This window comes from Varanus komodoensis, unplaced genomic scaffold (assembly GCF_004798865.1).
Source record: "Varanus komodoensis strain SLA01 unplaced genomic scaffold, ASM479886v1 scaffold95, whole genome shotgun sequence".
Lineage (NCBI taxonomy): Eukaryota > Metazoa > Chordata > Lepidosauria > Squamata > Varanidae > Varanus > Varanus komodoensis.
This window is the reverse complement of record NW_025336658.1, coordinates 1,376,640-1,401,696: the sequence shown is the minus strand read 5'-3', so window position 1 is coordinate 1,401,696 and position 25,057 is coordinate 1,376,640. Positions and strand designations below refer to the sequence as shown.

The 25,057-nt window shown below is 47.5% G+C and overlaps 1 protein-coding gene across 1 annotated transcript in view; it reads left to right on the top strand.

Annotated features, from left to right (window-relative positions):
- Positions 1 to 4,545: 4,545 nt before the first annotated feature.
- Positions 4,546 to 25,057, top strand: part of TSNARE1 (t-SNARE domain containing 1) — a 372,223-nt gene continuing 351,711 nt past the window's right edge. The window contains exon 1 of the mRNA XM_044418957.1: positions 4,546 to 4,612. The gene's annotated coding sequence lies outside the window, so the exon portion shown is untranslated. The remainder of the gene's footprint in view (positions 4,613 to 25,057) is intronic.

The following is a 25,057-nucleotide window of genomic DNA, read 5'->3' as shown; positions in this document are numbered from 1 at the left end:
AGGATGCATCCCCCTAAAGTTCTTAGTATGACACATGGCAGGAGCAGAATCGCACAATTAAAAAACGATCGTAGGAAAAAATGGTTCATTTGGTGCATTTCTATCCCATCCTTTACAAAAGTCTCTGGACTTAGGGGAGGCAACGGAGGGATCCACCCCATGGCCCCTAGACATTGTGGGGTGGGGGAATAGGAGAGCTTGGACTCCTGGCTGTGAGCTTGGAGGCAACCCTCCAGTTTCCTAGTCTCGTTGTCGCCAGAGCAGAAGGAACTGCCCCTGCTTGCTTTCCAAGGTCAGGAACGTGGTCTCAAAGTGGGGTCAACGGGGACAGTTTTGGTGGTGACAGGATGGCTGAAGCACCCCAGTTCAGTGGATCCCTTCCACCACTCTGCGTCTCTGCACAGGAGGACCTCACACTCCTGCATGGAGATGCTGCTGGCCGTCCCCGTAGGATTACGCTCCAGTGTGCTGACCTTCAGCCAGAATTCCCTCTGCTTCATCATCAGAAGCAGGCCATATTTGGGGAGAGCAGAAGGCAGCCCGGTATTCATATAGGAAGGACACCATTTCGCACGAACGGAGAACTTCGGTCGGAGCCCGTGTGCAGGAAGTCAGTACTTTCCAAGTAAATAACTGAATCACTTGTGGTGAGTCTTCCCATTGCTAATTAGATTCAACCCAAACATCTTTTTCCCACATCCCAACTCTCTCAGAGGTGGAGGAAGAAACAGGATGAGACCAGACAGTCACAGAACATGACGGAGGTGCTATGGATGAAGCATGAACACCACGGCGAAACTCTTGCCAAAGGCAATTAAACACGATGCAGGAATCCAAGCTGCTTTTCTTTAAATGAGCACGAGTGCATGGAAGCTCAGCTCCCATGAACAGTGTGGGGGCCACATGTGAGCAAATGTTCTTGTGCCTTCGGATGGGTGAGGATTACCTAAACAACCGCGTCACCAGCGTGCCCACGGCAACCTATATTGGAGTCTGCCAAACTCCCTGACTCTCCCAACTGGTATTTTATTTTTCAAATGTTCTGAAATGTTTTTTCAAAACGGAAGGCTGGCCTTCAGCAAAGCAAAGCAACATGCCGCCCTCCAGTGCCCTCTTTACTGGCATCCCAAAGATCGTTCTGCGGTCTTGGGCCTTGCACTGAGGTTCTTGGGTTGAAGGGAACTTCTTTAGTCCCACCCTCTTGCCCTCGGGGAATTGGGGTGTTCTGAGCTGCCCCCCCCCCCACACACACACATAACAAGAGAGCATTTGTGCCCCATGGACAATTTTTTCTCAAAGAGTCAATGTTGACTTAGGGCTTACGGCAGGAGTGATGAATCCATCTATTTTCTCTGGCTTTATTGGCTTGATTTCAAAAGTCAGAGAATCAGAGAACAGTAGAGTTAGAAGGGGCCAGAAGGCCATCTAGTCCAACCCCCTGCTGTTGCATGACTCCAAGTTCAAGCATCCATCCAGATGGCTGTCCAACTGCTTCTTGGACAGTGGTTTCACTACTGTACTGCTGTAACAGCCAGGAAGCTTTTCCTGATGCCCAGCTGGAATCTGGCTTCCCTCAGCTGAAGCCCATTATTCCGTGCCCTATAGTTGGGATGCCTGGGAAGAGATCTTGTCCTTCCCCTGTGTAGACCCTTTCAAATATTTGAAGAGTGCTATCCTATCCCCCCTCAATCTTCTCTTCTCGAGGCTAAACAAGCCCAGTTCTTCCCATCTCTCTTTGCAAGGCTTTATTTCCAGTCACCACATGATCCTTGTTGCTCTCCGCTGGACTTTCCCCAGCTTGTCTCCATCTTTCCTGAACTGTGGTGCCCAGAACTGAACACAGGACTCCAGATGGGGCCTAATTAATGCTGAATAGAGGGAAGCCTCCCCAACCTGGAGAGATACTTCCATTAATGAAGCCCAAAGTAGCATTTGCCCCTTTTAGAAGCCATATCACATGGTCTGGAAATTGCTCTCTGTCCTTCCCTCAGCAGCCTGATGTTGTGGGAGGAATCGAGCAGGGAAAAAAGAGGCATAGCGGCTGTCCTTTGCTTTCCAGAGGAAGATATGGCTCGCCGCAGCAACACACCTCGACTTCCAACATGGCAGACAGTGGACAGGGTGGCGGAGGAACACAAGCTGATGGGTGATGTTCGCTGGGCAACGTGTGGGTTTTCCAAATGCTGGATGAAATCAGAATTCAGTTTGATCTGCCAGGGCTCTCCTTGGCCTCCTGCAGGCCAGACTGAAGACCAGAAATGACGTCTTGAGTTGCATCCTGATGAAGATCACAGGCTGGGGTGGGCTGCAGAGTTTGGTGCCTGACATAATAAAAAAAAGAGCTTCACAGATCCATATCCCATCTCTGCACAGGGGAGCTTCTGCGATTGGGGTGCAATTGCTAAGCTGGGCATTTTTCTGGGTAGCTGAACAGAGGCTTTCTTGCTAAGGTTACCTTTCGTGGATCTCAGTGGGTTTTGCAGTCTTGGAATATTGTCTGAAGTGTGATCACTAATGCAATGACATGGCAAGGCATGAAAACAGCAGACTTAGCTGGAGTTCTCCTCCCTTTCCTTCTCCGCAACAGTTCCTGCAAAAGCTTTCCCACCTCAACATTGCACAAAAGTCATTGGTGCTACGGCTGCCTTTGGAAGTCCCCCGAATTTTCTGGCAGATGTCGCAAGTGCTTAATGGGAAGCAGTAACGGGGAAAGTGCAGAGTGTGGGCAACACAGCAGCACCTTGATGTCAACGCATGTTTATGGCTCCTTTTTGCCTAAGGTGGCTTCCTCTGCAGAGGTGCTGAGAAATGATTTAGCAACGCCACAAAAGGACACAGGAGGAGGTTGTAAAAACGGGATGTCGGTGGAGGTTTGAGTGGCCCTTGGCCCTTTTAAAACTTTTTGGCAAGCCTTGCGGACATTGGATGTGAAATTCCTGAACAAGCAGGCAGATTGTTCAACTGTCCTTCTCTAAAGGAAATGTCATTTAAGGGACGTTGTTATTATGGGATAAAACTGGATTGCTAAGATCAGGGTGCCTTCCCTTGTGTGTTTAAAAGAAGAAAAATGTGCAGCTCCCAGCGTTTTCCAGTCACCATTTGTTCATCGGCCTCTCTGCTTTTTTTTTTAATTAGCTGGATTTTTTGTTATTCAATGTTATTTGGGGATTTTGTCTTTTTTTGGTATTTTTTCTACATGCTTTTGCACATGGGATTGTATATTAAGGTACCTTTTATGAGTTTCCTGGGAACTAAATATTTATTTATTTAAAGTTCTTCGCAATGTCTCAGGGCGGCAGCACAGTGAAATCAATACATATACATATGGTACACCATCACTAAGCAAATAAAATCCAAAGTAAAACCACGAATTAACTTTTAAAATAATGGGAAAATAAAAAGATTTTGGCCTGGCTCCGAAAAGAAAAAAGCATTGGCGTCAGGGGCACCCATCTAGGAGCAAGTTTCAAAGTCGAGGGGCCACCACAGAGAAGGCCCTTCTCTGGGTCACCGCTGTTCTGATCTCCTTTAAAAGAATAACAATATGGTGAGGCTGTTAGGGATGAATAATAATAATAGCAACAAATAAGATCTAACAGCTGCAGGAGAAAAGTGCTACTGGCTGGGGATAGCTGGGAGTTTAAAGATGCAGGGGGTGGGCTGTTCAGGTGTGTTCCCGCACAGGTGTGGACAGGAAAAGGGGGCACAGGTGGCTGCAGCAAGATGGGGTGCAAGCCTTTCCATCTCTACCTAAGCATCGACAGGGACTTGGCTGGTCCTGCGCGGTTCCCCAAGAACAGCAATCTTTGTAAAATAAACACGGCCGATGATGATGGAAAATATGTTCAAAAGGCAGAACTATTTTTTTCTGGTTGTTCTACTACATTTCCAACATGGTAACGTTCAAGTAGACACTATTTTGGAAAAAGGAAGAGAGACAGAGAGAGAGAGAAAGAGAGAATGGTTTGTAAAAGCATAAAACCACCTTACGCGGGTTTTCGTGTAAAGCATACAATAAAATTCCTGTTATCCTACCATGAGATGCTCCCCAATCCTGCAGTTTACAGTAATAATAATAATAATTTAAAAGTCATCATGCATCTAACGATGAATCACTATTGTGAATAATAGTGAAAATTATTAATATAATAATGATGCCCTGGTATTATGAAAAATAATATCAACGAATATTTCTTATTCATTTAAGGACAATGACTCAGTGTTATGAAAAATGACGCTGAAGAATAATGAGCGATCATTATTCATATGATAATACTAATGAACGGCTAATAACTACAATGAATAATTACAGTAATAACAATGTAATAACAGCGAAACGTCCCGCTCCGCACAGAGCGAGGCGAGATTAAGAGCGGGCGGGGCGGCGCGCTCGCGCGCTCCCCCGCCCGCTCTGCCCCGCGCGCAGTGCATCCTGGCCTGTGTAGTCCCGCCAGCCTCCTGCCCCAGAGCGATGGCGGCGGCCCGCACTACAGCCAATGAGAGGCCGCCCAGCTGGGGCGGGGCGGGGCCGCGCGGCGCACGCGCAGTGGGCCTCGCCTGGCTGCTGGCGCTGCTCGCGAACTCGGTCGCGCACACGCGCTGCTGGGGGCAGGTGAGGAGCTGCGCGCGCAGTGAAGCCCTTCGGCCGTGGGGAGGGTGTTTGCATGAGTCATGCACGGCCCGGCATCATCCCCCTCCGTCTCCCTCGGCCCGGCCAGCGCGGGCGGGCGGAGGTCGCGGCGAGCGGAGCTCCTAGCCCGGGGGCAGCGGTTGCGGACGTGCCCGGCCCGTGCCGTGGGGCTGGTGGAGGTTGGGCAGCGGCCGCTGGCGCAGGTCGGCACTTTCTCCTTCCCCGTGCACCAGCCACGACTCGGGCCCTCCGCTGATGCTTGGACTCCAGTTCCCATCAGCCCCACGCATCACGCCCCGATGGGTGGCTTGCAGGAGCTGTGGTCCAAGGCATCTGGAGGGCACCCGGTGGAGCTGGCCGGGGTGCGGGGAAGCAGACCTAGAGAGTGCCGCTCAGCCTCCCCCGACCTGGCATCCCCCGCCCTCTCACGTGTTGGGCTCCAGTTCCCAGAATTCTGCCCCCACATGGAGGGGCGCCAGGTTGGGGAAGCTGGTGTAGCGTGCTGACAGGCTAAGGACGTGCTGGTTTGATTCTGCCAAGTTCCAAAGACCCCCCTCCTCCAAGTCTTTCTCGGCCCAGACAGCTTGTGCAAATCAAGAGCTGTGGAACCAAGCCCTGCAGCTCATCTTCCGTTTTGGGCCATGCCTGTTATTGCATGGTTTGTTGATTTGCTGTTTCTTCTAGAATGGCGATTAAACAAGCTGCCAATTTACAGCTGATTGATTCGGTTTGTACTCTGCCGCTCTACCAAGAAGAGTGGAACTCACTAGCCGTGAATGATGCTTGGATCACCATCACCACTGTACCCACGGCATTTGTGGCCCAATGTGCGCATAAGTGGCGTTTGTGCAATTGGTTAATGCTGTAGCAAGTGCCCCATTGTGATGTTGTGTTTCTAGGTTGAACTTCACGGCCTTTGGCTTGTTTCCACCTCTTCTGTTTACGGGAAAAAGATCAGGCACTCCTGTTCTCAGGTTACTCACAACCCCTGTGCCATGTGTGCGTGATGGGAAACTGGTTTGTTTGAAGTGTGCTTGCTTGAAAACGAAAGTGAAACCATGGCTTGTTTTCATAATGGTAAACAATGGTTTAGTGCTTTTTTATTCCTTCCCACCATATATTGCTTTGAGGACATGATCTGGGTAGAAAAACAGCTTAAAAAACTGTCATCCTGGATACTGCACCAGAGTATGCCTACCTGTTTGCATTATGTTAGGCAGAGGTAACACTGAGCCGAGGAGACCTGTTTTGCAACGGTTCCCTCTCTGTGTTGCACTGTAACCCCCTGGGAGCAGCTGAGGAAGAGTCACACCTGTGGCACCTGTCAGGATGGTCTCATGCACTCCCTGTTATGCGCTCTAAACACCGGAGCTCTGCAGATTGCTCAGTTTTCGGTTAATGTCTTTGCTCTCCAAGATAACAGACATTTCCTCTCCGTCATACAAAACCAAACTGCCCTGCCTGATACCTGCCTGCCAGCTCTCCTTCTAAAACTCTGAATGATCGCGGGTAGATGAAAGCACCCAGGCAAAGACACATGAGCAAAAATGAATAATAACAATCAACTCAGGTGCACGTCTAGGCATGTTAAGGCAGGAAAAAGTCTTACGAAACAGGTTCTACCTGCTGGCTCAGCGTTGAAGGATGGTTTTCTGTCGAATGCATAGAATTGTGCGCTCTTCATGCTTTAAGTTTGGAGCTGAATTATGCAATCAAAACTTGGAAAAGTGAAAGGGAAATGGAAAGTAGGAATACTGTTATGAGCCCTGCAAAGAAGCTTGCCCTCCTAGAGAGAGGAAGTGTGCTTTTTAATGGAAAGGAAACAAGTTTTGGGGGTTAGATTAAACAGTATGAGTCATGGTTTAGGAATATATTTTGGGGAAACTTGATTTAAATCAAAGCTTTAAATCTACCATATTTTCTAAGGGCACAGAGCTATGTATGGTTAGACCAAAAAGCCCTACAGGACTTTTTGTGAAAGAGCAAGGGAGGAAGGCACTTCGGTGCCCCCAAAAGAAGAGAAGATATTCTCTGCTGCTCAAAAGCTTTATCGTGCCCACTGAGTTCCGGCAAGGTGTTTCCTTCTCCAGGGCTCCTTCTCTCTCTACAAGCACATCCCAAAGACTCCATCCAGGGCTTTTTCTGTCTTAAATTGTCCATTCCTGCAGAAGAGTAGGTTGGAAACTGGGATGGGTGGGAGAGCGCCAGAGTTTGTGCTTAGGACTAGAAAGACCTTAATTTGGTCTCTTCTTGGCAGTGGAATTTGCAGAATGGATTTGGATAAACAGCTTTCTCTCAGGCTTAAACTGCCTTGGAGGAGTTTTGTGTTGCTGACGGAGGTAGAGGTGGGATCCGATTTTCCTGGAGGAAAGTGTATGGGGCCTAAGCTGTAAAACTCAGGGCCTGGGTCTCTAGTCTTGGAAAGTTTTAGGCCTTGCTTGGCATAAGTAGAAACGCTGCCCTAGAGTTCCCTCTTGCTTAGCTTGCTAGGTGTTTTCCAAAGGTCCTGGGAAAGATGGCCGAAGGACTAAACACGTAGCTGAACTTGGCTTGGGGTCTCCCGTCTTAGATCAGCTCACGTGCTTCTGCTTGGTATTAAAACTGGCTTAATGAGCTCACGCCCTGTGCCACTGACACTGATGGAGAGCCTCAGGTGTTGTGACCTGTGGCCGGCTAATGAGGATGGGAACCTTCACGCCCCACAGAGTCCAGTGATGGGAAGCTGGATATAAAATACTTCTGGGCTTGCCGGCGAAGTAAACAGGTCATTGTGTACTGCCTAGTTCCTGCCCCTTTGCAACAGCCAATCTCTTCCTCATGAGTAGCCTATAAAGGCTAGCAATTTCCCTCGGGGGGGGGGTTGTTCAGACCCCGGGGGGGGGGTCTCCTAGCGGATCCTCCCAGCCGACTTCCACACGCCGAGCGCTGTAAGGGCCTTTCTTGCTAACCCCTTCAAGATGCTAGCTTTTGGAGAAATGTGCTTGTCTTTTCAATAAAGCTTCCTTTTGAGTAAATCTTGGGCCTTGCTTATTGAGCTCTTGGGGTCGCTCAAACCTGTAGCCCAGAGTCGGGCCAGAACAGAAGGGCAGCGCCAAAAAACGAAAAAGCAATCTGTACGCAAGAGCTGCCGATTTTGGCATGATCCTGCTTAACGGCTGAGTTCCAGTTCTCCTTCGCACTTGCAGAGGTACAGTTGGTGAGAGCAAAGGACCGGACTTCTTGGTCGTGGCAACCTGACTGGGGAGTTCGGGCGTGTGGGAGCTGATCCGGTGCTTTCTTACTGGTCTTTCAACATCGAGTCAAGATGGTACTTAAAAAACACAACTCTTCCCTCTCACGCCTTACTTATTATGTGTTGGTGTCCCCGATTGGCCGAACCTGTTGCACATCTTGCTTCTGTTCTTGATTTAAGGGTTTGGCCTGGTTCACATGGAGTTCTCATTATGATAAAGTATTACCAGAACGAGGCTGTACAGCCCTTGGGTTCCTGTGCCTTCCTGTCCCTTTCTTTTATCTCTTGTGCACATGGGAAAGACCTGAAACGCTTCTGTGTTTCTTTCTGAACTAATCACAGTTCACTGTTGTGGCTTTCTTCAACTGTGGTTAGCTGAAACGTACCAAGATCAAACCATGGTTTGTTTTCATAGCACTGTGGTTAGCTGAAACATACCAAGATCAAACCATGGTTTGTTTTCATAGCACTGGTTTTCCATTGCATCTGATGCTGCAGTTCTGTTTTTTTAATGTTAGGATTTATTTCATAATGTTGCTTTGAGGATACCTTTGGGCAGAAAAGAAGAGTACTAATTTTAAAATAACTGAATACAGATTATCACCCTGAACCAGAGGAATGCTACTTTCTGTGTGTATGTTCAGCCTGAAAGATTTATTTTTATTTATTTAAAACTTTTCTATACTGGCCCAGATGGGGTGTACTTTGCTCAGGGCTCAGATGGGGTGTGCTGAACTCAGGCATTGGTTTAACAATTCATTTGCTTGCGTAGTGGGCTGGGTTTTCTGTACTTCTTCTTAGCTTCCCACTGCAATAATGGGCTGGAGCTTACACAATTCAGAAAATGTTTTTACAGTATTGAGGGCTAGAACCTTGATAGTATTTTTGGCAGCTTGTTTTATAGTAAGCTGGCGTTCTCGGGATGCTGAATTGTGTCCAAAGTTCCGTGCTTCTGATGTTGGAGTTGCAATAAAGCTGTAGCCCGATAGGTACTGTTCATTCCTCAAAATCTTCCAGTGCTGTGTAGCTAGAATATTCTGGCCATGTTGAACTGTGGCATCGTTCCTACAGGGAAGACTTAATGGAGTGTTCTTGATGTCCTTCAGGTTGGATTCTCTGCTTCCATCCAGGTGTGCTGGATGTGGGGTTTGGTTTGCCCTGCTGGACCACAAGTGAAGCTCTTGAGGTCTCCCTTAGTTCAAGCAGATCTTGTCCCGGAGGCCGTGTGGTACTTTTCCCGTGGATGGATTTGTTTGACTATCGTTAGCTTCAATGTGGGGATGTCTCTCTTTTGATGATTGTGACATGTCACTCTTTCAGCCGAAGACTCTTGCAGGAATGAAAGCTGCTTTTGCATTTGGGATCTCCCCCCCATTGAAACAAAAACACAACCCAGATTGTTAGCCAAGAGTCCACAACTTGCAAAACATAATACACTATGTAAATTAAGCAAATGTGCTTTAGCTTGTTCGTTTAATTGTATTTTCATAATAACAGACATGAAGGGGGATGAAAAGGAATGGTTGTTTTAAAATTTAAAAAGATGGATTATTGATTCAAATTGGATTTTTAAAATAAAATGTTTTTTGAGGAAAAATCTTTTTCAAGATACATGGTAGTTCAAAGGTTTCTATTTAAGATACATTGTAATCTAAAGGTTGTTCATCAAGGAATAAGAATTAGTTTTTAATGATGTAGCATGAGGCTGTATATTCAGGCAATATTTAATTTTTTTGGTAAATGAATTCCATTAATCCATTCACAATGTCATTCTCTTCCAGAGGATTTTGGAAGATGATTGGGCAGTTTTTCTGTCTGGAATATATTATCACAGATGCTTGATTTTACAGTTCTCAAAACTGTGAATTTGCATCTGCAGAGATCACATGCCTCTTCTTTACAACAAAAGTGCTATAAAATAAACATGCAGAGTTGAGAAAAGCCCTTAATCCCGTTGTACCTTTGCTGTTCCATGTACACAGAATCAACCCCTTGCCTAAGAGCTAAGTTTCAAAACATTCAATGAATAGAAGAGGATTGTTGTGAGTAGAACCGATCTGCGCAAGAAGCTAAGTGTGAGGAGGGAGAGTCAAGCCATACAAATGAAAATGAACCCTTTTAAGCAGAATACTCCACAAGTCTTTGGATCTTTCCGCATTTAGCCTGAGATTTATCATATTATGCTTTCCTTGGAAGAAAAAGCCTGTAATGGCATTAGACCGTGAAAGAGACCCAGTTTGGGAATAGTTTAATGCAATTCTCCTACCTGTGGGTAAGGCCGGCATGCGTGCAAATTATGTAGAAAGCCATGATTTAAATGTAGTCTCACTGATGAGTGATTTAGATCGATTCGATTTTAGTCACTAGTCAGTCCAAATTCACCCTGAACAGAGGATAAAAATACTGAAAATAGTGCAGGTCTCTTGCATCTTATTTTCATTTTTTGGTAATGATGTGTGAGGCAAGAATTAAGATTTCTTGATCTTAAAGATTAAGATTAAGAAATCTTTCCTGCATATTGTTTTGGAATCTGTCTTTACAGCCTTGACGGCTACAATCTTGCCTTTTTCTTTTCAAATTATGCCAAATGTTTCAAAATGCTGAATTACTGCCTCCAATTCTATTTTTATGGTTTGGAACATTTATGCTACCTGGTGGGATTTATTTGTGGAGATGGAAAAGCCCTTTTTGCTTCGAAGACAGCAAAAATTTTTGCCTTCTTGTTTTGAAAAAAAGCAATATTTTTGCCTTCTTGTTTTGAAAACAGTGCTTCTCGCTTGACCCTTGACTTGCTGTGTTTCCAGATTTCTAGATAGTTGAACTTGCATCAATTGAAGAGTGTGTTTCTGGGCCTGTTAAGGTTACCAAACCCAAACCCTGACCTGTACCTGTTTGGGGCATCATCTGGTGTGAAGGCTTTAATTCTGGGAACTCCATTAGCAAACTGGAGAGGGCTTGGAGGAGGCAGAGAGACAGAGAGATGGAACCACCCTTCAGACTGCTCAGCATTTTGAGCGCTGCTGCACACCGGCTCTCGAAAAGAGAATTGGTACCATCTTTGCAGGGAACCATGGCAGTAAACAGCTGGTGTAAATCTTATGCAAGTTCTCAGGGTGGATGAAAGCAAGAATATTAGGAGAAGGAACTGACTACATTCTTCAACTTGGAGTGGAAAGAGATGCCTGGAGCCTTCTTGTAGGTAAGAGATGTCAGAATCTGGATGCTGACTCATGGATAGTTATGGGGCAGAGTTGGCCATGGAACTTGTGGGGGATGTTCCAGAGGTTGAATCTCAATTCGACGCTTGGAAGGAGTTGCTTTAGGGCGTCTTGGCATGTGTTGGGGGACGCCGATTGAAAGATGGGCCTTCCGCAGGTGATGTGTGAGGATGAAGACTGGTCTTCCAGGATGGGCAGAAGATCAGAGGCGGAGAACCTACTCGTGATTATGCTGAGCTCAGCCCCCGTGAGCCCTGGTGAGGACACTGGAGAGCCCAGCTGTGCTGGGAGGGCGGTGTGTTCCCCCAGCGTCGATCCTTGATGAGGAAGGTCCACATGGGGTGATTGGTCCATGGGATGGTCCCAATTCTCCAGACTGTGCATGGCCATCTCCGTTCCCCTGTGCTGTGGAACCCTTAGAGCCTTACCTTTCAACCTTGTTTGCCGACGTTGTTTTATAAAAGCACTCACATCTCCATGGCATCACCGCTTTGAAAACAATGTAGGAACCTTCACAAGGGCAGGTATTTCAGAGAATTAGAAGCCTGAATTTTCTCCCATTTTCTTACCACCTGTAGACACACAGCCATGGATCCAAACTGTGCAATAAGCTGATGGCCCCTGGCCTTTGGGCATGAATACCAACCCTCCTCCTCCTCCCAGTTGCAGCCTTCAAAGAGTCGGCATTGGGATTCTCTCTGGCTGTGGGATTTCTGTGCGGCTTCCATCGTGCCATGCCCTCAGCTCTTTGCTGCTAATTTGTGTCTCTGCATGGACTCCTTTATTTTGGGTAAATTGCGTCGTGTGCAGAAGGGAAGCAGTGTTTCAATTCTTTTCAGGATCAATTCTTATTGTTTAAGTATTGAGTGGCATTGTGAGCTGAGAGAATATTATCTAGTACTTCAGACTGAAGTTGCTATTTACGGTCCAAAGAAGAGCAAAATTGGGGGTGTTTTACAAGACCTAATGAAACTTTTATGATCCTAAACAAAATGAAACAAAGCAAAACTCTTCCTGAACCATTTGTATGAAATCACATTTAGATGCTGTAGAACTGGCGTTTCAAACCATTTTGGGCTTCTGGGCTCCCTTGGCAGTTTTGAAAAAGTACCATCAGCCCTATCACAGATTGGATGCAACAGTAATCACAAAAATTTTCAGTTGCCCCTGATGAATGTAGGCTTGTTTGTGCGTCTTGTGTGCACACAACTTACTTTGGTTTCTCTCTGGGTGTCTGGCTTCTCTTTATGTCTCTCCATTTACATCAGATGAGAAGGGGAAAAACACATCACAGGCGAGAAAAACTTCAGGAGGCGTCCGTGAAATCTAGTTCCCACCAAGGATACTGGGGGAACCCAGCTTTGTGGTGGAGTTTGCCACATTCCAGTTGTTAATTTTGGTACTGAGGACTTCCAGTCCATTGGCTTCAATAAGGAAAGGGAGATGGTTGGAAGGGATGTGAGGGTTTCCCAAAGACACTCGATGGGAGGTTATGTTCACCCCCTTTCCAGCCAATCTTGGTGCAGGGAAGACTCGCTTTCCCGTGCCAATGAATGGAGAAATTACCCCATCCACTCCTAGAGTTCGGGAATAACCTGCTGAGGAATTCAGCCTGGCTTTGTGGACACCCTGCTACAGAGGTATAGGTAACCACAGCAGAAGCATGTTGAAAAGTGGGAATTTCACAATAATACCAAGTTAACCAACATGAACTCCGGCCGTGCTTTTAATTGTAGGAACTGGAACGCCCTATGCATTTTGGATTGTCATATATGATCGTGTGTGTGGATATGCAGAGCAGATTGGAATGAGAGTTACTGCTTTAGAAACGGATGTTTTACACCAAAAAGTTTCATGCTTTAAAAGTGTGCTCTCTCTGCATACGTTTGCAAAACCTAATGCTTTTTTAAATCTTTACAATGCTCAGATCTATGAAATAAAATCTGTGATTGTTATTTTTAAACTCTGTATAGTGGGTAGAACAGGATGCGGCACGGGTGGCCGCCTTGGGTGCTCGTTCTTGGGACACTCATGTGCAGGTTGGGTTTGCTGGTCTGTCGGTGAGCCTGGCCTGTCCCACAAGGCATGGAACAGCTCCCGGCAAGGTGGTGGGGAAGTGAGACCAGCCAGCAGGTGGTTGTTGTTGTTGTTACATTTTTATACTGCCTATAGCCAAAGCTCTCTAGGCAGTTGACAGCAATAATCATAGAATCATATACTCAAGTCACCCATCCCACTTCTGCCCGGGCCTGACCCTGCTTAGCTTCCAAGATTAGACAGAATCAGACACTTCAGGCTACATGGAAGCTATGGGGCTTAAGCCAGGCAGTGGTGTGCAGGGGTGCTTTACTGGCACCGGGTGGCTGATGGATCTGCGCTGGGGGAGGTAGCAAAGGATTGTCGAGTACCGGTTCTGGGACAAAGCCCTGTGGCACCTCACTTACCATCTCTCCCCAGTTTGAGAATGGGCCATTGTCTCTGCCTGGTATGTCTGTGAGTGATATGGCAGAATGGTGTCATGGCCTTCAGATGCTGCTGTTTGCTTCCTGTAGGATTGCAGAAGGATGGGATTTCCCATAGCAATGTAAACAAAGGCACGTTGTGTGTGGTGAACGGGTTAGTGGGTATAAACAAAACGATGACACGGTGTTCCAAAGCTGTCCCAGATTCTATTTTCCGCATCAGTCACCGTCCAAGGAACTCTGGCGACCTTTAGACCCAAGTACGAAAACGGCAGCCACATCAAGGGCTCTCGCACAGCTATTACGGAAAACAATATTAGGTGTGTGCTGAATTTTCAGCAGTTTTAATGCTTGGGGTGAAAGAGTAAGTTGGGTGGTGGAGAGACGGGACAGATGTGTTTCCTGAAAAATCCCCTAAATATGCTTTTTTCAGATGAAAAATAAAGGCATCTGGTTCACTGCCGTTTCTTTCCCATACCTGTTTCTGTGATGTTGCTGGTTGGGTCTCTCCTCGTCCTGTAATGTCTGTCGTTAGTTGGGGATTCTTCAGTGAACATCTTCCTATCAGGACAGCCTGTTGCCAATCAGATTTTCCTGGATGGGGTTTAAATAAAGGTGCATGGATGTGGCCAGTGCCTATTGTGTTGGATTATGTGGTCGATCCCAGCCCGTTAGGGAACACGTAACGAGCGGACACGATCACCACAGGCAAATGCACTTTCAGCAGCCCATGAGATTCGTCTGTATTGGCAGCGTAGCCCAAAGGCAACGTTTGATTATCATAAAAAAGTTGTCCTCCCATCCCTGTTTGGGCACCACAGTTTAAGGAGAGGCTGGAAAGGGTCCAGAGAAAGCCAACGGGGGTGATCCGGGGACTGGAAACTATGAGTAGAGATTGAGAGAACTGGGCATGTTGAGATCAAGAGGGGAAGATGGAAGGGACAGCACTCGACAAGTACTCAAAAGGTTGCCACAAAGGGGAAGGATGGGCTCACTTCTCAATCATCCCAGAGCGCAGGACACGAAATAAAGGGACAGGAAGCCGGGCTCCAGCTGGATATCAACAAAGACTTCCTGACTGAGAGAGCAGTATGGCAATGGGACCCAAGGCGTTGGGAGGTGGTGGGTTTGCCCACGGTGGAGGCATCCAGAGGGAGCTGGACAAGCACCTGAAAGGGATGGTTTGACTTGGTGTCTGGCAAGAGCGGGGGGCTGGACCCTCTGGCCCCTTCAAGCCCACTATTCTAGGATTCTGTGATTTGGGGGAATTAGCCTTGTGTATCCGCTCCTATTAAGATACATTCAGCAGTACAGCGATTCCGTTTGTTTTCTCCTAGCCCCCAGGATATCTGGCCATGAGTTCAGGCTGCCCTCTAGTAGAGATTAGATGCTTCCTTCAGAAACAAGATGACTACAGAACCAAATGTACGAGGTACTTTTTGTCACAGAGCTTGTCCTAGTTCTCATAGCCATCCTCTTTAATTAAATTGACATTTCTTTAAGCCCTGGGTGACAGGCAGGTACAGAACGGCGCGCTGTAAGTGCCGAGCCTCATGTCGGGTTGATAACGGCATTTGGTATGTCAGAGCTGATAGTTCAAGCCGTTTAAGTCAACCATGACTCAGCCACAGCCTACATTCCTGACCTTAGATCTTGTTGCCTTCCTCTGCTGTTGATCAGCAGCTCCTGCCTTGGTCTCTCCTCCGCCTCTTCTCCCACTCTTGCCTCTGGAACGCGCCCTGCTGCTTCCCCCAGACGCGCTCCAGCTTTCCGGAATACCTTGCTCTCCCCGTTGCCCGAGGCACACGCCTCTTCCTCCCCCTTCTGCTAATTATGGAGCGCTCTCCCCCCATTCTTCTGACAGAGTTGACCTAGGCAAATATGCAGTTAGGTGTGGGAAGGTAGAGATGCAAACGCTTCCAGGACCAAATCTGGAAGACTTTTTTGGCAGCTGCTGTCGCTGCTGCAGTGACAGCTCCGCTTCTTCTGCAGTTACCTGCTTTGGGCAACCCATTCTTCCTGGACTGGATTTGCACCGTGCTGGTTGACCTTTGGGAAGAGGAATAGGAATTCAGGAGAGCGCTTGGATGGCACAGCATCCCTCTTATTCCCACACTCCGTTCCCTTTCCTTGCCGTCCCCAGACAGGCCATATCCTCATCCGCACCTTAGACAGGCCTGTCCATAAAACTCATAGCCAGCCAGGAGTAGAGGCCCTTCCTGTCTCCTCCAGTTTGGCCACTGGTTTCATGGGAGGGAGCTTTTCAGAGGTGGGGGGCCCAAGCATGGAGTTGCAAAGGGGCCCGTTGCAAATGTGTCTGTAATGGGCTGATGGGAAGAACTTTTGCAGGGGGTGGTGCAGGGCTGGGAGTGGACTGCTGAACCATCCCTTCACCTGCTGCTTCCCAGGAACACCTGATGGGGGTAGAGCGGGTGATGGTGGAAGAGTTTCAGAGGAGGTGTCGCTCAGTGGGGATGGAGGGGATCCGAGCACTGCCCACCTGCCGCGTTCCCCTTCCAGTGGACCTTCTCCATCACGTCGCACATCTGTGGCATACACATTGCATTTATTTATTAGATTTATATTGCACCCTTTTTCTTTCGAAAGCACTCAAAGCGGCTCACAGCATTCTTGTTTTCCTGCTCTCAGTCTTCTCCCCACAACAACCACCCTGTGAGGTGGGTTGGGCTGAGAGTCTGTGACTGGCCCACAGACACCCAGTGGGGACTGGAACCCGGATCACGTGGCCCCAGTCCCGGGCTCTTAGCCACGACTCCACACTGGCTCTCCATATCTTTGGGGATATGTGTTCTGCTTCTAAGAGGTGTTGGAGTGTGGTGGTTTTCCCCACCACCCCAAACTGACTACTGCTGTTTATTGCCCCCCCCGCCAGGGGGTTAGGAATTTGGGATCCCAGGGGATACCCCTGGCTTGTCTCTCTGCATAACTCGATCTCCTTGCCTCTTTGAGTTCTAGTAACTCATCGTCACACCAAAGACAGTGCTGGCATCAGAGATGACCAGTTATTTTCCCATCAATATTTCATGGGAAATTCGATTCCCGCAGCTCTCTCTCTCTCTCTTCTTGCCTGTGTATTCATTGTTCAAAAGAATGGATGCAAAGTTAATAGCTGGTACAATGGCTTAGATCATTTTGATCACCAGCCCTGGCTACAGGTCAGGTCTTTCGGTGGAGGACATCTCTGATAATTGCTCTTGGCTGCAGCTGGAGCCGCTGAATACTTAATCTGGTTTTAGATTTAAGTCTTGGCAGTAAGTCATGGAGCAGACTCTCTGCTGTCCATTCTCGTTGCAATGGGGAAATGTAGATGAAATGGAACTTTGCTGACACATTGGCTGCCGATGATTCTATTAAAAAAAAATGCTGCACCTTGCTCTTTCTTCTTTCTTTCTTTCTTTCTTTCTTTCTTTCTTTCTTTCTTTCTCTCCCCCCTCCCCGCAGCTCACTATTTATTACCTATTCACCTGCCTTGAAACAAGACCCATAATATTTGATCAATTGCATTTGGAAATTTAAAAAAAAAGATGGATCGTACCTTGGCTGAAATGCACATTTGCAACTTCTGGTAGTTCTCTGTAATCAACACGGTGGTGTCTCTCTTTCTTTCTGAAGGGGAGGCAGGGTTCGGTGTTCTGTGGGCAGGTGGGTGAGAGAGTAGGAGACACGATCCAACTCTCAAGCAATTGCGTCAGGGCGAAGGAGTAGCCAAAAAAGTGAGGACATCTGTCAGAAGACTTCACACCACTTCTTCATTCCACTGCAGCTGAAGGACGACAGCTCCTGCATTTTGGCCTGCAGGCTAAGCCTTATCTTTCCCATGTTTGCCAAGACCAGTCCTGGTTGCATCTTTTAAAACAGGGGTGCAGAATCTCAGCTGGCCTTCCAGGCTTCCCGAGATGGCCACGTCCCCTTTCCTTCCACCCCTGATTTCCCAGCCTATACACAGTCTGCCTCGTTTTAAAAGCTTGCAATTCCTCTCTGAAGGATTACTCATGGCCGGTAAGAAGTTTGCCCTTTGGCCCACCTATGACTGGAATGTTAACCTGCAAGTGCTTCTCCAAAATGGAATTTGGCCACCTGGTTGAAAGAGGCTTAACGGTAGGGGAAGCTCTGCAAGAAGGCAGCTTCAGCTGCCACTGCTGCATTGCAGTTGGCAGATTGGCCACTGGTGAAACTTTCTTTCTGTGCAACTCTTAACTGTACAGGAGCATAAGTAATCTTCATGTTTCTTCCTTTCAGAGCTGTTGGCAGCTCTTTGGGCTGAGGAATCCGACCCCCATTCCAATTAGAAAGTGCAAGCATCTGAACAAAACTGATCAGACATGTGTGAAACCAGGAGGCAGAAACCATGTTTCTCCTGGCTGCAAGAGTGGATAATTTTTGGCAGGAAATTCATGCCTGATCATATTTGGATTCTGCAAGTTCGTGTTGCTATTCTGAATATAATTGGTTACTCATTTCAGTTTTAAGGGCATGATAATCCATTTCCCACATGTTCACGTAATTGGATGCATAGCTACTTGTGCCTGTATTGCCTTCTGGGTTTTGTAGTCTCAGACCTGCATGGAGTGATTGATGTGTGGCTCTCTTAAGATTGGCCTGACATAAAAAGGGTGAAAGGTGGCAGGAAAACAGATGTTTTGGCACCAACAACCGAAAATGGGTTGAGCGTGAAGGTGGTTGGGAAATGGAAAACGTTCAGGCATTGCGAAGGCAGCCAGTTCTGTGGAAGCGCGTGTCCTCTGCATGTGGAAAGGTTCAGGTTCTCTCCAGGACATCTCCAGCTGAAGGACCTCTGCCTGCCACAGGGGACGGGTGTCCTTTCCACTGGAGGGCCCACGTGGGCTTGGGGTGAGGTGTGGTGGGCCACATGCCAGCAGTGGGTGGAATTGTTGCCCGGTGTGGGTGGAGCCTCTGATCCCCCCGTGAGATCCACATGCGCACTGCCTAGCCATGCCTCCTTGGCTGGTCCATATTTTGTGGCAGAAGGGAGCATTCTCCCTTCCACATGTAGAGTGAAGGAAGCATGGTGGAGATGCACCGGATGATGCCTGGTGTGGAGAAGCTGGGCAAGCAGAGCCTTTTCTCCCTCTGAATGAATGTTTTCTGTGGCTGGCTGGCTGGCTGGCTGGCCACTCTTTGAACAGAGTGTGGACTGCCTGGACCTGTGGTTGGTGGCTCAGCGCTTTTCTTAACCCAGGGTTATGAAGCCCCTGCAGGGATGGAAGGCTGTCTCTGGCCTGACTGAGGGAAAGGGGAAATCTCTGGTTTGTGGCAGGGAAAGATTGAGTGTTGTGGAGATGGGCCTCTGGTGGGCTGGATGGGGGAACTCCTGGTGGCAGGTTCTCCACGGAGAGGTTCTCCTCTGGAGAGAGTCATTCAGAGTAGGTTGCACTGGGGTAGAGAGATGAATGGTCTGATTGCAAAAGGGAGAAATTCCTTCAATTTATTCACAGAAGCATGGCTGCTGCATGGATTTGTTCAAGAGATCATGCATTTCCAGGATTTTGGGATCATGGATTTGGAAGATGCACAACTGAAAAAGTCATTCTGCATTCTTTATTTCCCCGTAATACCTTGCAGACCAATTCTGGGACTAAGCCTAGCCTGATTGTTACAAACTTTTTCTTCTGAAATGGTGGCATGGCTTACAAAATGGCACAAAGCACAAGGATTGTCACACAAAAGTTAGGACTTGGGAGCCGGTATGGTGTCATGGTTAATGTTGGTCTGAGGCTTGTAAGATCTGAGTTCGCATTTCCACTTAGCCATGATGCTTTTGGGCGGGTTATGGACTCTCACCCTGACCTACCTCAAAGGGATGTTGTTGTGAGGATAAATAGAGTGGAAGAGGGCTACGTTTGTTCTCTTGGCTTCCTTGCAAAGGAAAAAAGGTGGAATATAAATGCAATGTGATGATCATGATCTGTCTGCATGAGGGGAAAAGAATCTACTTACCACAGATGGAGTGGCAGCTGTTGCAGTATATTCCAGTGAGCGGTGTGAGGAAGTAGAAGATGATTCTAGTTAGCAAGAAGTGCTTCAGCTCTGAAACGGTTTTCTTGTGACGGGAAGGTTTCATGGAACGGAAACTTCCTTCGTTTTGTGCTTTTTACTGTTTCTGGGAGTCTGTTCATGGTCCCTTTGGTGGTGGCAGTTTGGGCCCTGGCTTGGACCTGGGAGTCACCATCCCTTCTTCTTGTTGTTATTAATTATTGTTATGTATTAAGATGGTGCTGATGATGCTAATAATATTGTTTAATACGTTTTACCCTCAACATGGTTGCAATATTTAAAATTGTAGAAGTGCTCTTGCAGGGTTGGAGTTGTTTGTTGCGGATGCCTCTGATTAAACTCCCAAATGTGTTCACAAATCAGAGGCTAACTGGAGCTTGGGGATCATTATTTCATGGCAGCTGGCCATGTAAATGGCCCAGCGTCGTGTATCCCATTTCGACGCTCTTCCTGGTTGAGAGATGCCATTTTTGTACCACTCCAGGTTTTATGTTCTGGTTGCTAGCATCCATAAAGCACCGTAAATCTCCAGTCTAAAACAGCTCCTTGCTGGTGTGTTGAGGGTCCTTTGGTTTCTCGTTGATCCATGTAGCCGGTAATGAAAGTTAACTTTTGGCGGTTGTTAACGGCGAGTCACTAGTGTTAAATGCCCCTTTGGAGAGTGAAATTTATGCTAATGCCTCTGGTTGTAAGCAAAAATTACTTGTTCCTGGCTGCACATCCAAGCAGGTGGTGTCTACCTGTGACAGGTATTCCTTGGTTAGAAGGAATCCTGCTGCTAAGTGCTTGTTGTGCAGTCAAAAAATGTAAATTTGAAATGCATCTGAAATAATGAATGGTTTGATTAGAATGGCTTTGTCTATTCTGTGTGTGGAGGAACCCTGCGTCTCCTGCAGAGGAGAATTTCAGACTTGAGCTAGAGCTGGCTTGCCGAACAGTAAGGCTATCGGACGTTTTTGCTCAGGGGCTACCTTGCTGTGTTGAATAGGCCAATGCAGTGCTACTCAGTCACAGTGTAGGGGTGTGAAAGCTGGGCAGTGAAGAAAGCTAACCGGAAGAAGAGAGATGCGTTCGAAAGGAATACCCGGACTGGCAGAAAGACAGACAAGAGGGTCCTGGATTGCATTAAGCCAGAGCTTTCCCCAGAAGCAAAAATGAGAAAATTGAGGGAGTTGTACTTTGGACGCACCATGAGAAGGCAAGACTCTGTGGAGAAGACCATCAGAAGGCCAAAGGCAGAAGAAAAAAAGGAAGAACAAGTTGGAAAGGAAAGGAAGACCAAGGAAATTTGAAGGAAGACGATGCAAGGGAAGACCAGTGTGAGATGAATCCATAAAAGAAGCCATTGTCTTGAACTTGGAACTGCTGAGCAGGGGTGTCATGGACAGGGCATTGTGGAGTGCCTTCATTCCTAGGCTCGCTGTGTTGGAGATGGCAGCAGCGTGTAGCTTTCAAGAACAGTAGTAATTGATGGTCTTCTTCTCCATGAACTTCTCCAGTCCCCTTTTAAAACCATCAGAGTAGGTGGCCACCCCTACACCTCATGGAAGTCAATTCCATAGTTTATCTGTGTGCTGCAGAAAGCCACAGTTCACATTTGCACAGTGTGAAGAAAGGGAGCACCTAGAGTCTCTGTGCTTGAACGTCTTGGAGGAGAGGCGTTGAAGGTCAAAGCTCAGTCTGCTGCCAGATGCAGAAATGCCTGCCTGTTGGTTTGAGATGCCTTGTGAGGAGGACTGTGTGCCAGAGTAGACTTGTTCCTTTGTGTGAGGCTCTGAAATGTTCAGGCTTAAACACCTTTGCTGTAGTCGGAGAGCGGATGGACACATGTTTCTTCTCTAGCTGTCAGACTAGAGTCTCACGTCTGCAAGAGAGGCCCTCCTCCGGGAACCCTCTGTGAAGGATATTAGGAGGGTAAGTACTCGGAGGAGGGCCTTCTCTGCGGTGGCGCCCCACCTATGGAATGCGCTCCCCAGAGAGGTCCGCCTGGCGCCGTCGTTATTTGTTTTTCGGCGCCAGGCTAAGACCTTTTTATTCAAACATCATTTTAACTGTTAATAGTATTTATTTATTTTATTCTTTGGCCAGGGCGACTTATTTTATATTGTTAACTTATTTTATATTGTTAATGATTTATGTTGTGAGCCGCCCCGAGGCTTCGCCGAATGGGGCGGCATAGACATTTTCTAAATAAATAAACAAACCCTTTGAAGCTTTTCAAGCTTGGGGGCAGCATCCCGTTTCAGGGAAGTGCCCAGTGGGGTGGTCTTAGGAGGCCCCTACTCAGAAATATCCCGGACCTGCCTCTTGTACCTCTTCTTCGTCTAGGCACAGGCCAGCCACAGCTTTGCCAGCATAGGTAGAGTTCCAGCATGTGGAGACTGGCGAGTACAAAGGATTTCTTCAGTGCTCTGTAACACAGCAGGGGTTACTTGAAAATTGCTACCCCATCCAGGGAACAGCAAAAAAACACAATGGTAGATTGTATCGGATATTGCTTTTGGCATTTGAGTTACCTGTGAATGCATCGATCCCAGAGAATTTGAAGAAAGAAAAGAAATTAGCTAAAATATATATTTAGCTTTTTAACTTTACTTGCTCCTGCCCATATTTATGCTGTGTTTTGTCTTTGAAAGGCTTCTGTGAAAAGTATGAGAATGTTCTTTAAAAATAAGTTTTTAAAAAATGCAAACAGTTTTGGCTCTCTCTGTTTTCCCAGGCAGAATCTTTTTATCAAGGCAATCAACATCCTGCAATGTTTTCTTGAAAATCTACTTATTTCAGCTGATATGCAGGCGATGCGACACGCATATAACACACCACTCTAAAAATAAGCAAAATGAACACCAATGGTGCATCTGGTTTATAATATTTTTAGCTTAATTTTTTTAATTAACATTTCAAAATATGTAATAGATTTCAACATGTTAAAGGTGGGAAGCTCTTTAGCATTTAAAAATTATAAATTATATATACAATTATATAATGATAAGTAGATTTTTAAAACTTGGAATATTTTGGTATAGAGCACTAACATCAGTTGTCAATATGAGCTTAAAAACCGGACCAGAGGCAAACCTCAATGAGGGGAAGTGGGAGAACAGCCTGGAGTTGCATTTTGCAGCTGGTCCAGCTGCATTAACAAGCATCGTGGCCTATCTCATCATGTCTCTTGCCTTGATACTGGGTTTTGAATTACTGCTATTCCCATTGCATCGATACCTTTCTATTCCTCCTCTTGCAGGTAACCCAAAACATCTTCCCTATTCCTCTGCCCCTCCAGTTTATCCTTGAAGCAGCATCCCTGTGAGTTAAGCTAGGCTCAGAGGGGGGAGTAGGACCCTGGTTTCGCAAGTCCCAAAGCAGTACTGTTAACCACTGTACCCTGATAGCTCTTCTGAACAAAGGATACACCAGAATCCCTTTAATTTTTTCCCTGTGTGTGGAGAAGGGTGCATCGAAGGTCGTTGTCCTTCTGCATTGGACCACAAGGTCCACAGGAGCACTTACCAATTTTCGGATGCTCATAGCGACAACAAATGCTGCACACCCTCACTCACGGCTCCCAGAAGTGGCCCTTGGCCCCTGTGGCTTGAGGGCAAGGAGTGAGATGGCCACAGCCCTGCAGGTGGGAATGAATGTGGCCATGGCACCTGGGACGTGTTTCAAGGCCAGGGCAGCATGGACCTGGGAAACAAGGCCTGCAGACACAGGGATGATGGAGGAGGGACAGCCTATCTCAAGGCTGCCGTCTCCAGGGTTTCAGCCAGGGTCTGGGAACCAGCAGGGTCTGGAAGTGCTCGGAAGGGACTTGCAAGAGGGTCCAGAGGAGCTTGGTCCGATTCTTGACGCCTTGATGCGACGGTGGGAGGAAGGCCAGCCAAGTAGTAGGCCTGCGTAGAGCTAGGAGGCTTGCCCAGTTCCAGAAGGGCACCCCCAGAGGGGTGGGGTCCAGGGTTACTCAAAAGGAGACATGGTTTCTAGTTTGGTTCCAGGGAACTGCCCTGTGCAAGCTCAGGGACTATTTCTTTGCCGGCCATAGTTTGCTTGGTTTACAATGGAAGTAAGGAACCTTTGCCAAAGAAGCGTCTCTTGCTTGAGAGTGGCGCTGAGACGAGCGTCAGCAGGAACAGGGTTGCTCTGGGCACACTGAGGGTCTCATGGGACTCTGTGGTATCAGTGGAGACCCCAGTCTTTCCCTGACCTTTTGAGCAGGCTGCAGCTCAACCACCCCCCGTTTGGCGCTCTCTAAATTGCACCTGGATGGGGCTGATGGGACTTGAAGTCCTAAATATCCAGAGAGCATCACATCAGGACCCTTTGCTCAACTAGTGAGCAGCAGGTAAGAAAAAATCTTGTCTCTGTTTTAAATCGAGCTCTTCTCCCATTCTCCCTGTGTAGAGCTGGTGTTAGGAACAACACATTAAAACCTCTAACTAGGAACGCTGTTTACTCTCTTCGTGTCGCTGAGTGGAAAATTACAATATGCCACTCATTTCCCCATATGCTGCTCATCAGTTACTCTTCTCTTTCCCATCCCATGCTATGCTGCAGTGATATTCTATATTTGGTTTGCTAGTCCTGTAGAATGGCATTTCAGTGTCATCCCCCCCCCCCCACATTCAGCCATAAAGAGAGCTACTTGGGAGCTAGAAACCCAATGCAGTGAAAACTTTCTGGGGGTCTGCCGTGGACTTGAGGGCTACAGTGAAGGTGCTGCTTTCTGCAGATACCCACTTTCCGTATTTACGGTTTCTCTCAAAGCCACCCAACTGTGACAAGGGCTGCCAGAAACTATCTTCCCAGCATAAGCACGTGAGAAAAGCAAACCTGGATCAGACCAAAGGTCCACCTTGCCTAGCACCACGTGGCAAACCAGCTGCCCGTAGGATCCCTCCAGCAGGATGGGTACCAGCCATTCTCCTTCCCAGGTTCTTCAGCCATTGGTGCATGCAGACAGGCCACCTCTGGGAAAGGAGGGAGCACATAGTCTGCAAGGCTAGTAGCCACTGGTCGCCTCCTCCTCCTCCTCCACATATCCATCCAGTCCTCTTTTAAAGCCATCCAACTTGGTGGCCATCACCACTTCCCATGGCAGCAAGTTCCATAGCTTCTTTGTTGTGCGAAGGAGCCCTTCTTTGGCAAGTCATCCTCTTGTAAGCTGTCTCAGCTAAGGATCTTCTCCAGATCTTCCTTCTGCTGGAACCTCATATTCCATTGTGCATGTTCCATGGAGTCCTTGTAGTTCCTGACTGCAGTACTTAGAGGACGAGGCCTTCCAAGCAAGACAACCTTGGCTCACTATCATAACATGGACGAGATGGGACATTCCCACCAGGGAGAGTGCTTGACTGAATTTGTGGGGGTGGAATTCAGATGCCCCATCCGACTCACCTTGCACAGGGCACACCCTGAGCGATGGATGCCGGGGTAAGCTCCTGGCAGCTTCTCCATCACTGACTGAGAATTCAGTCTTGCC